The following is an 8,145-nucleotide window of genomic DNA, read 5'->3' on the forward strand; positions in this document are numbered from 1 at the left end:
TTGCTGGAAGATTTTTGATTACAGTTTCAATTTCCGTGCTTGTGATGGGTCTGTTAAGATTTTCTATTTCTTTCTGGTTGAGTTTTGGAAAGTTGTACTTTTCTAAGAATTTGTCCATTTCTTCCACGTTGTCCATTTTATTGGCATACAATTGTTGATAGTAGTCTCTTATGATCCTTTGTATTTCTGTGTTGTCTGTTGTGATCTCTCCATTTTCATTTCTAATTTTATTGATTTGATGTTTCTCCCTTTGGTTTGTCAATTTTATTTATCCTTTCAAAGAACCAGCTTTTGGCTTTGTTGATTTTTGCTATGGTCTCTTTTGTTTCTTTTGCATTTATTTCTGCCCTAATTTTTTAGATTTCTTTCCTTCTACTAACCCTGGGGTTCTTCATTTCTTCCTTTGCTAGTTGCTTTAGGTGTAGAGTTAGCCTATTTATTTGACTTTTTTCTTGTTTCTTGAAGTATGCCTGTATTGCTATGAACTTTCCCCTTAGGACTGCTTTTACAGTGTTCCACAGGTTTTGGGTTGTTGTGTTTTCATTTTCATTCATTTCTATGCAAATTTTGATTTCTTTTTTGATTTCTTCTGTGATTTGTTGGTTATTCAGCAGCCTGTTGTTCAGCCTCTATATGTTGGAATTTTTAATAGTCTTTCTCCTGAAATTGAGATCTAATCTTACTGCATTGTGGTCAGAAAAGATGCTTGGAGTGATTTCAATTGTTTTGAATTTACCAAGGCTAGATTTATGGCCCAGGATGTGATCTATCCCAGAGAAGGTTCCGTGTGCGCTTGAGAAAAAGGTGGAATTCATTGTTTTGGGATGAAATGCCCTATAGATATCAATTAGGTCTAACTGATCTATTGTATCATTTAAAGTTTGTGTTTCCTTGTTTATTTTCTGTTTAGTTGATCTATCCATAGGTGTGAGTGGGGTATTAAAGTCTCCCACTATTATTGTGTTATTGTTAATTTCTCTTTTCATACTTGTTAGCATTTGTCTTACATATTGCGGTGCTCCTATGTTGAGTGCATATATAATTGTTATATCTTCTTCTTGGATTGATCCTTTGATCATTATGTAGTGACCTTCTTTGTCTCTTTTCACAGCCTTTGTTTTAAAGTCTATTGTATCTGATATGAGTATTGCTACTCCTGCTTTCTTTTGGTCTCTATTTGCATGGAAAATATTTTTCCAGCCCTTCACTTTCAGCCTGTTATGTGTCCCCTGTTTTGAGTTGGGTCTCTTGTAGACAACATATGTAGGGGTCTTGTTTTTGTATCCATTCAGCCAGTCTTTGTCTTTTGGTTGGGGCATTCAACCCATTTACGTTTAAGGTAATTATTGATAAGTATGATCCCATTGCCATTTACTTTATTGTTTTGGGTTCGAATTTATACACGCTTTTTGTGTTTCCTGTCTAGAGAATATCCTTTAGTATTTGTTGGAGAGCTGGTTTGGTGGTGCTGAATTCTCTCAGCTTTTGCTTGTCTGTAAGCTTTTGATTTCTCCTTCATATTTGAATGAGATCCTTGCTGGGTGCAATAATCTGGGCTGTAGGTTATTTTCTTTCATCACTTTAAGTATGTCCTGCCGTTCCCTCCTGGCCTGAAGAGTTTCTATTGAAAGATCAGCTGTTCTCCTTATGGGAATTCCCTTGTGTGTTATTTGTTGTTTTTTCCCTTGCTGCTTTTAATATTTTTTCTTTGTGTTTGATCTTTAATTTGATTAATATGTGTCTTTGGGTGTTTTGCCTTGGGTTTATCCTGTTTGGGACTTTCTGGGTTTCTTGGACTTGAGTGATTATTTCCTTCCCCATTTTAGGGAAGTTTTCAACTATTAACTCCTCAAGTATTTTCTCATGGTCTTTCTTTTTGTCTTCTTCTTCTGGGACTCCTACGATTCGAATGTTGTAGCGTTTAATACTGTCCTGGAGGTCTCTGAGATTGTCCTCATTTCTTTTAATTCATTTTTCTTTTTTCCTCTCTGATTCATTTATTTCTACCATTCTATCTTCTAATTCACTAATCCTATCTTCTGCCTCTGTTATTCTACTATTTGTTGCCTCCAGAGTGTTTTTTATCTCATTTATTGCATTATTCATTATATATTGACTCTTTTTTATTTCTTCTAGGTCTTTGTTAAACCTTTCTTGCATCTTCTCAATCCTTGTCTCCAGGCTATTTATCTGTGAATCCATTTTGATTTCAAGATTTTGGATCAATTTCACTATCATTATTTGGAATTCTTTATCAGGTAGATTCCCTATCTCTTCCTCTTTTTTTTTGGTTTGGTGGGCATTTATCCTGTTTCTTTCCCTGCTGGGTATTCCTTTGTCTCTTCATCTTGTTTATATTGCTGAGTTTGGGGTGTCCTTTCTGTATTCTGGAAGTTTGTGGAGTTCTCTTTATTGTGGAGTTTCCTCGCTGTGTGTGGGTTTGTACAGGTGGCTTGTCAAGGTTTCCTGGTTATGGAAGCTTGTGTCGGTGTTCTGGTGGGTGGAGCTGGATTTCTTCTCTCTGGAGTGCAATGAAGTGTCCAGTAATGAGTTATGAGATGTCTATGGTTTTGTAGTAACTTTTAGCAGCCTTTATATCGGAGCTCAGGGCTGTGTTCCTGTGTTGCTGGAGAATTTCCTTGGTATGTCTTGTCCTGGAACTTGTTGGCCCTTGTGTGGTGCTTGGTTTCAGTGTAGGTATGGAGGCGTTTGATGAGCTCCTGTCAGTTAATATTCCCTGGAGTCAGGAGTTCCCTGGAGTCAGGGTTTGGACTTAAGCCTCCTGCTTCCAGTTATCAGTCTTATTTTTACAGTAGTCTCAAAACTTCTCCTTCTATACAGCACCATTGATAAAACATCTAGGTTAAAGATGAAAAGTTTCTCCACCATGAGGGTCACCCAGAGAGGTTCACAGTGTTACGTGGAGAAGAGAAGAGGGAGGAGGGAATTAGAGGTGACCCGGATGACATGAGGTGGAATCAGTAGAGGAGAGAGTGGGCTAGCCAGTAATCACTTCCTTACGTGCACTCCACAACTGGACTGCTCAGAGATGTTCACGGAGTTATACAGAGAGGAGAAGAGGGAGGAAGGAGACAGAGGTGGCCAGGAGGATAAAAGGGGGGAATGTAAAGGAGGGAGACAGATCCAGCCAGTAATCAGTTCCCTAAGTGTTCTCCACTATCTGGAACACACAGAAATTCACAAAGTTGGGTAGAGTAGAGAGGGGTTAGGGAGGAGACACAGGCGACCTGGTGGAGAAAAAGGAGAGTCCAAAGGGGGGAGAGAGCAGTCAAGCCAGTAATCTCACTTCCAAGTCAAAAATGGGTACTGAAGATTGGGTTCTTCAAGGTACAAAATTGGTAACAAATACCTAAAAGCAAAAATTTGAAATTCTAGAGTAGAGTTTGGAATTTCAAAAATACAATGTTAAAGAAAAGAAGAAGAAAAAGAAAGAGAAAAAACAAACAAACAAACAAAACAAAGTCACAAAAATTATAAAGAAAATATAGGTACAAAATTGATAACAAATACCAAAAAGCAAAAGTTAAAAATCTAGAGTAGAGTTCAGAATTTCAAAAATACAATGTTAAAGAAAAGAAGAAGAAAAAGAAAGAGAAAAAAACAAACAAAACAAAGTCACAAAAATTATAAAGAAAATATAGGTACAAAAAAAAAAAAAAAAGAAAATATAGGTACAAAATTGATAACAAATACCAAAAAGCATAAATTAAAAATATAGAGTAGAGTTTGGAATTTCAGAAATACAATGTTAAAGAAAAGAAGAAGAGAAAGAGAGAAAAAAGTCACAAAAGTTATTTAAAAAAATATAGGTACAAAATTGATAACAAATACCAAAAAGCTAAAATTAAAAATCTAGAGTAGAGTTTGGAATTTCAAAAATACAATGTTAAAGGAAAGAAGAAGAAGAAAAAAAAAAAGAAGGAGAAAAAGAAAAGAAAAAAAAACAAGGTCACAAAAATTATAAAAAAATATATATGAAGTTTGCTTTTAAAAAAATACGGTCTTTTTTTTTGCAAAGTAATAGTAGGTTATAAAAATGAAAATTAAAGGAGTAATAGAGGACTTAAAAATTTAAAAAAAATTAAAAAAAGAGAAAGAATGAATGATCGTAAAAATAGTAAAAATGTATCTAGGACTTTCTCTGGTGTTTTTGTGGGTATTGTGGGGTCAGTTCATTTTCGGCTAGTTCCTTGGTTTGGCTTGTATTTCTCAAGATCTATAGGCCCCTTCCTATGTGGTCAGTACTAACGACAGGGTTTTAATCTATTGCCTGTCGCTTCCAAGGCAGTTCCCTCTGTTATAGCTTCTTCTGTTTGCTGGTCTCTTCAGTGTCTGATTTCCGCCCTGATACAAAGGGGTCGGTGGTGGACACTTTTTTTTTTTTTTTTTTAGGCTCACTTGTTCAGTCATGCTGTGGGGAGGGAGGAACACTGCAAACAAATAACACTGGTTTGTGCTCACAGTGCCTCAGCCACACTGGGCCTGCCCCCGCTCACGGCACGTGTAGCCTCCCTGCCCACACTGCTCAGGCTCTAGGTTGCTCTGCCGAGAACCATCTGAGGCCGGCCCTGGGCTGCTTGCACCTCCCAGGTCCAAGCCACTCAGGTTCAGGCACCCGGGTAGTCCTCAGAGGTGCAGACTCGGTTGGGCCTGCGTTTTGTGCCCTTCCCAGGTCCGAGCAGCTCAGGTGATGAGGTGTTTGGCGAGCGCGGTTGCTGCGATTTATTGCCTCCCCGCTGCTCGGTTTTCTAGGTATACAACTGGCGCACCTTCTCAGGTGGATGTTGACCGTCCAGAACCCCAAGAAGTCTTAGTTAGCAAAGAAGCCTGCTTACAGTTTTGTAGATAATGTCTCTCTGGGGCTGTGATTGCCCCCTTGTGGCTCTGGCTGCCTGTCACTGGTGGGGGATGGTCTGCAGCCAGCTACCTCTCTTCAGTCCTTTGTTCCGTGAGCGGGCCTGGTGGTGTCTTAGGTTAGGGCTGGCTTTTCGCATGGTAGTTATCCCACAGTCTGGTTTGCTAGCCCAAATTAGTTCACTCAGATAGCGCTCAGAGCATTCAGGCCAGATGCTTACTCTAAGCGATGTAGCCCGCGCCTCCCTGCCCAGCCCCCGCTTGCTAGTAGGGGGTTCAGGCGTCTGCGCTGCTTCTCCGCTGAGGGAGTTACTGTTGGGCTTGTAATCCGTGGGTTTTAATTGTTTATTTATTTTTCCTCCCTGTTATGTTGCCCTCTGTGCTTCCAAGGCTCGGCACAGACTCGGCAGTTAGAGTGTTCCCTGGTGTTTGGAAACTTCTCTCTTTTTAAGACTCCCTTCCCAGGACGGAGCTCCATCCCTCCCTCTTTTGTCTCTTTTTTTGTCTTTTATATATTTTCCTACCTCCTTTCGAAGACAATGGGCTGCTTTTCTGGGTGCCTGATGTCCTCTGCCGGCATTCAGAAGTTGTTTTGTGGAATTTACTCGGCATTTAAATGTTCTTTTGATGAATTTGTGGGGGAGAAAGTGGTCTCCCCATCCTATTCCTCTGCCATCTTAGCTCCTCCCCCTAAAAATTTTTTAAACTCAACAACAACAACAAAAAAACCTGTTAGGACTAATCAATAAATTCAGTCAAATTTCTGAATAAAATATCAACATACAAATTCAGTTGCATTTTTATATACTAACAAGCTACCTGAAAAATGAAAGAAAACAGTCATACTATGTGTGATCTTACTTATATGTGATATATATATTAAAAATCCAAACCCATTACAGAGAACATATTGGTGGTTTTCAGATGCAGGAGGTGGCAGAGGGTGGGGATTGAAATGAGTGAAGGTGGTCAAAAGGTACTATCTGGTTATGAGATAAGTAAGTCCTGGCAATGTAACAATATACAGCAGGGTGAAAATAGTTAACAAATGCTTTACAGTAAGTCCCCAACATTCATAGGAATTCCATTCTGAGAGCACATTCATTAGTCAATTTGTCAGTCCAACAAAGTTAGCCTAGGTATCCAACTAACACAGTCTGCTATATAGTATTGAACTGTAATAGGTTTATAATACTTTTCACACAAATAGTACATAAAAGCAAATAAAACATTTTTAATCATATAGTACAGTACCTTGGAAAGTGTAGTAATATAGTACAACAGCTGGCCAGCAGTACCAGCTACATCACTGCTGCTTTTACACTTCTGGACATCCTGGGCTTGAAATAAACATACTGTACTTCTGTACTCTACACAGTACTCCACAGTAAAGTACACAAAAGCAGAACCACTTGCAAAGAATGCATACTCATTGAAATGTATGCCAGACATATGAACTAACCTATGTGATTGGACACACAGATGCACTTTTGCATCTTTGAAAGTTTACAGCTTGAAGATTCATATGTAGGGGACTTACTATATTGTATATTTGAAAGTTGCTAAAAGTAGATCTTAATCCTTATCACAGGAAACAAATGTGTAATTATGTGTGGTGATGAATGTTAGCTAAACTTGTTGCAGTAATCATATTGCAAAATATAAACATATCAAGTCATTATGTTGTACACCTAAAACTAATGTCAGTTATATCTCAATTTGAAAATGAAAACAATCCCATTTACAATAGTACCCAAAACAATAAAACTAGTAGGAATACATTCAACTGAGAAGGTAAAAAACTATACACAGAAAACTATAAAACACTGACTAAAAAGAATTAAAGACACACAAAACATCTAGAAACATGTTCACAGATTGGAATAATTAATATTGTTAATATGTCCTTAATATACAATGTAGATTCAGTGTAATCCCTACCAAAGTTCAATGGAGTTTTTCCACAGAAATATAAAAATCTTAAATGCATAAAGTACCACAAAAGACCACAAATAAAGAAAGCTGAGTGCTGAAGAATTGATGCTTTTAACTATGGCATTGGAGAAGGCCCTTGAGAGTCCCTTGGACTGTTAGGAGATGCAACCAGTCCATCCTAAAGGAGATCAGTTCTGAATATTCATTGGAAGGACTGATGCTGAAGCTCCAATACTTTGGCCACCTGATGCAAAGAACTGACTCATTGGAAAAGACCCTGATGCTGGGAAAGATTGAAGGTGGGAGGAGAAGGGGACGACAGAGTGTGAGATGGTTGGATGGCACCACCGACTCAATGGACATGAGTTTGAGTAAGCTTTGGGAGTTGGTGATGGACAGGGAAGCCTGGCTTTGCTGCAGTCCATGGGGTCACAAAGAGTTGGAAAAAATGGAGTGACTGAACTACTCATCTTAAGAAACAAGAACAAAGCTGGAGGCATCACACTTTCATCACAAAGCTATCGTAATCAAAGCAACATGGTGCTGGCATAAAGAGACACATAAACCAATGAAACAGAATCTAGATCCCAGAAAAACAACTGCACATATATAGTCGATGAATATTTGACAAGGAACCAAGAATATTCAATAGGAAAAGATATGTCTCTTCAATAAATAGTGCTGGGAAAACTGGAAATTCATATACAAATGACACTGGACTCCTATTTTATACCACTCACAAAATTACCTCAAAATGGATTAAATATTTAAATGTAAGACCTGAAATCATAAAACTTCTAGGAGAAAATATAGGGGAAAAGTTTGGCATCATTCTTAGTAACAATAATTTTCATATGACACAGAAAAGGACAAGTAACAAAAGCAAAAATCAATGAGTGGGATTACATCAAACTGAAAAGCTTCTGCACAGCAAATGAGTCAACAAAGAGCAACCTACAGAATGGAAATAAAAGTATTTGCAAACCATTTATCTGACATAGAATTAATATCCAAAATATAAAAAGAAACTCATACAACTCAACAGCAAAAACGATTTAAAAAATTAGAAAACTGACACAAGGCCTGAATAAAACATCTTTGTAAAAAAGACATAAAATGAGCAACAAGTACATTAATAGATGCTAAACATTACTTTTCAGGGAAATGAAAATTAAACTAATGATATATTACCTCATACCTTTTAGAATGGCTATGATAAAAGGATAACAGGTATTAGTGAGAATATTAAAAAAGGTAACCTCTGTGCACTATTAATAGGAATGCAAATTTGTACAGCTGTTATAGAAAATAGTATGGACCTTCCTCAAAAACTTG

This window comes from Bos indicus x Bos taurus, chromosome X, assembly GCF_003369695.1.
Source record: "Bos indicus x Bos taurus breed Angus x Brahman F1 hybrid chromosome X, Bos_hybrid_MaternalHap_v2.0, whole genome shotgun sequence".
Taxonomy (NCBI): domain Eukaryota; kingdom Metazoa; phylum Chordata; class Mammalia; order Artiodactyla; family Bovidae; genus Bos; species Bos indicus x Bos taurus.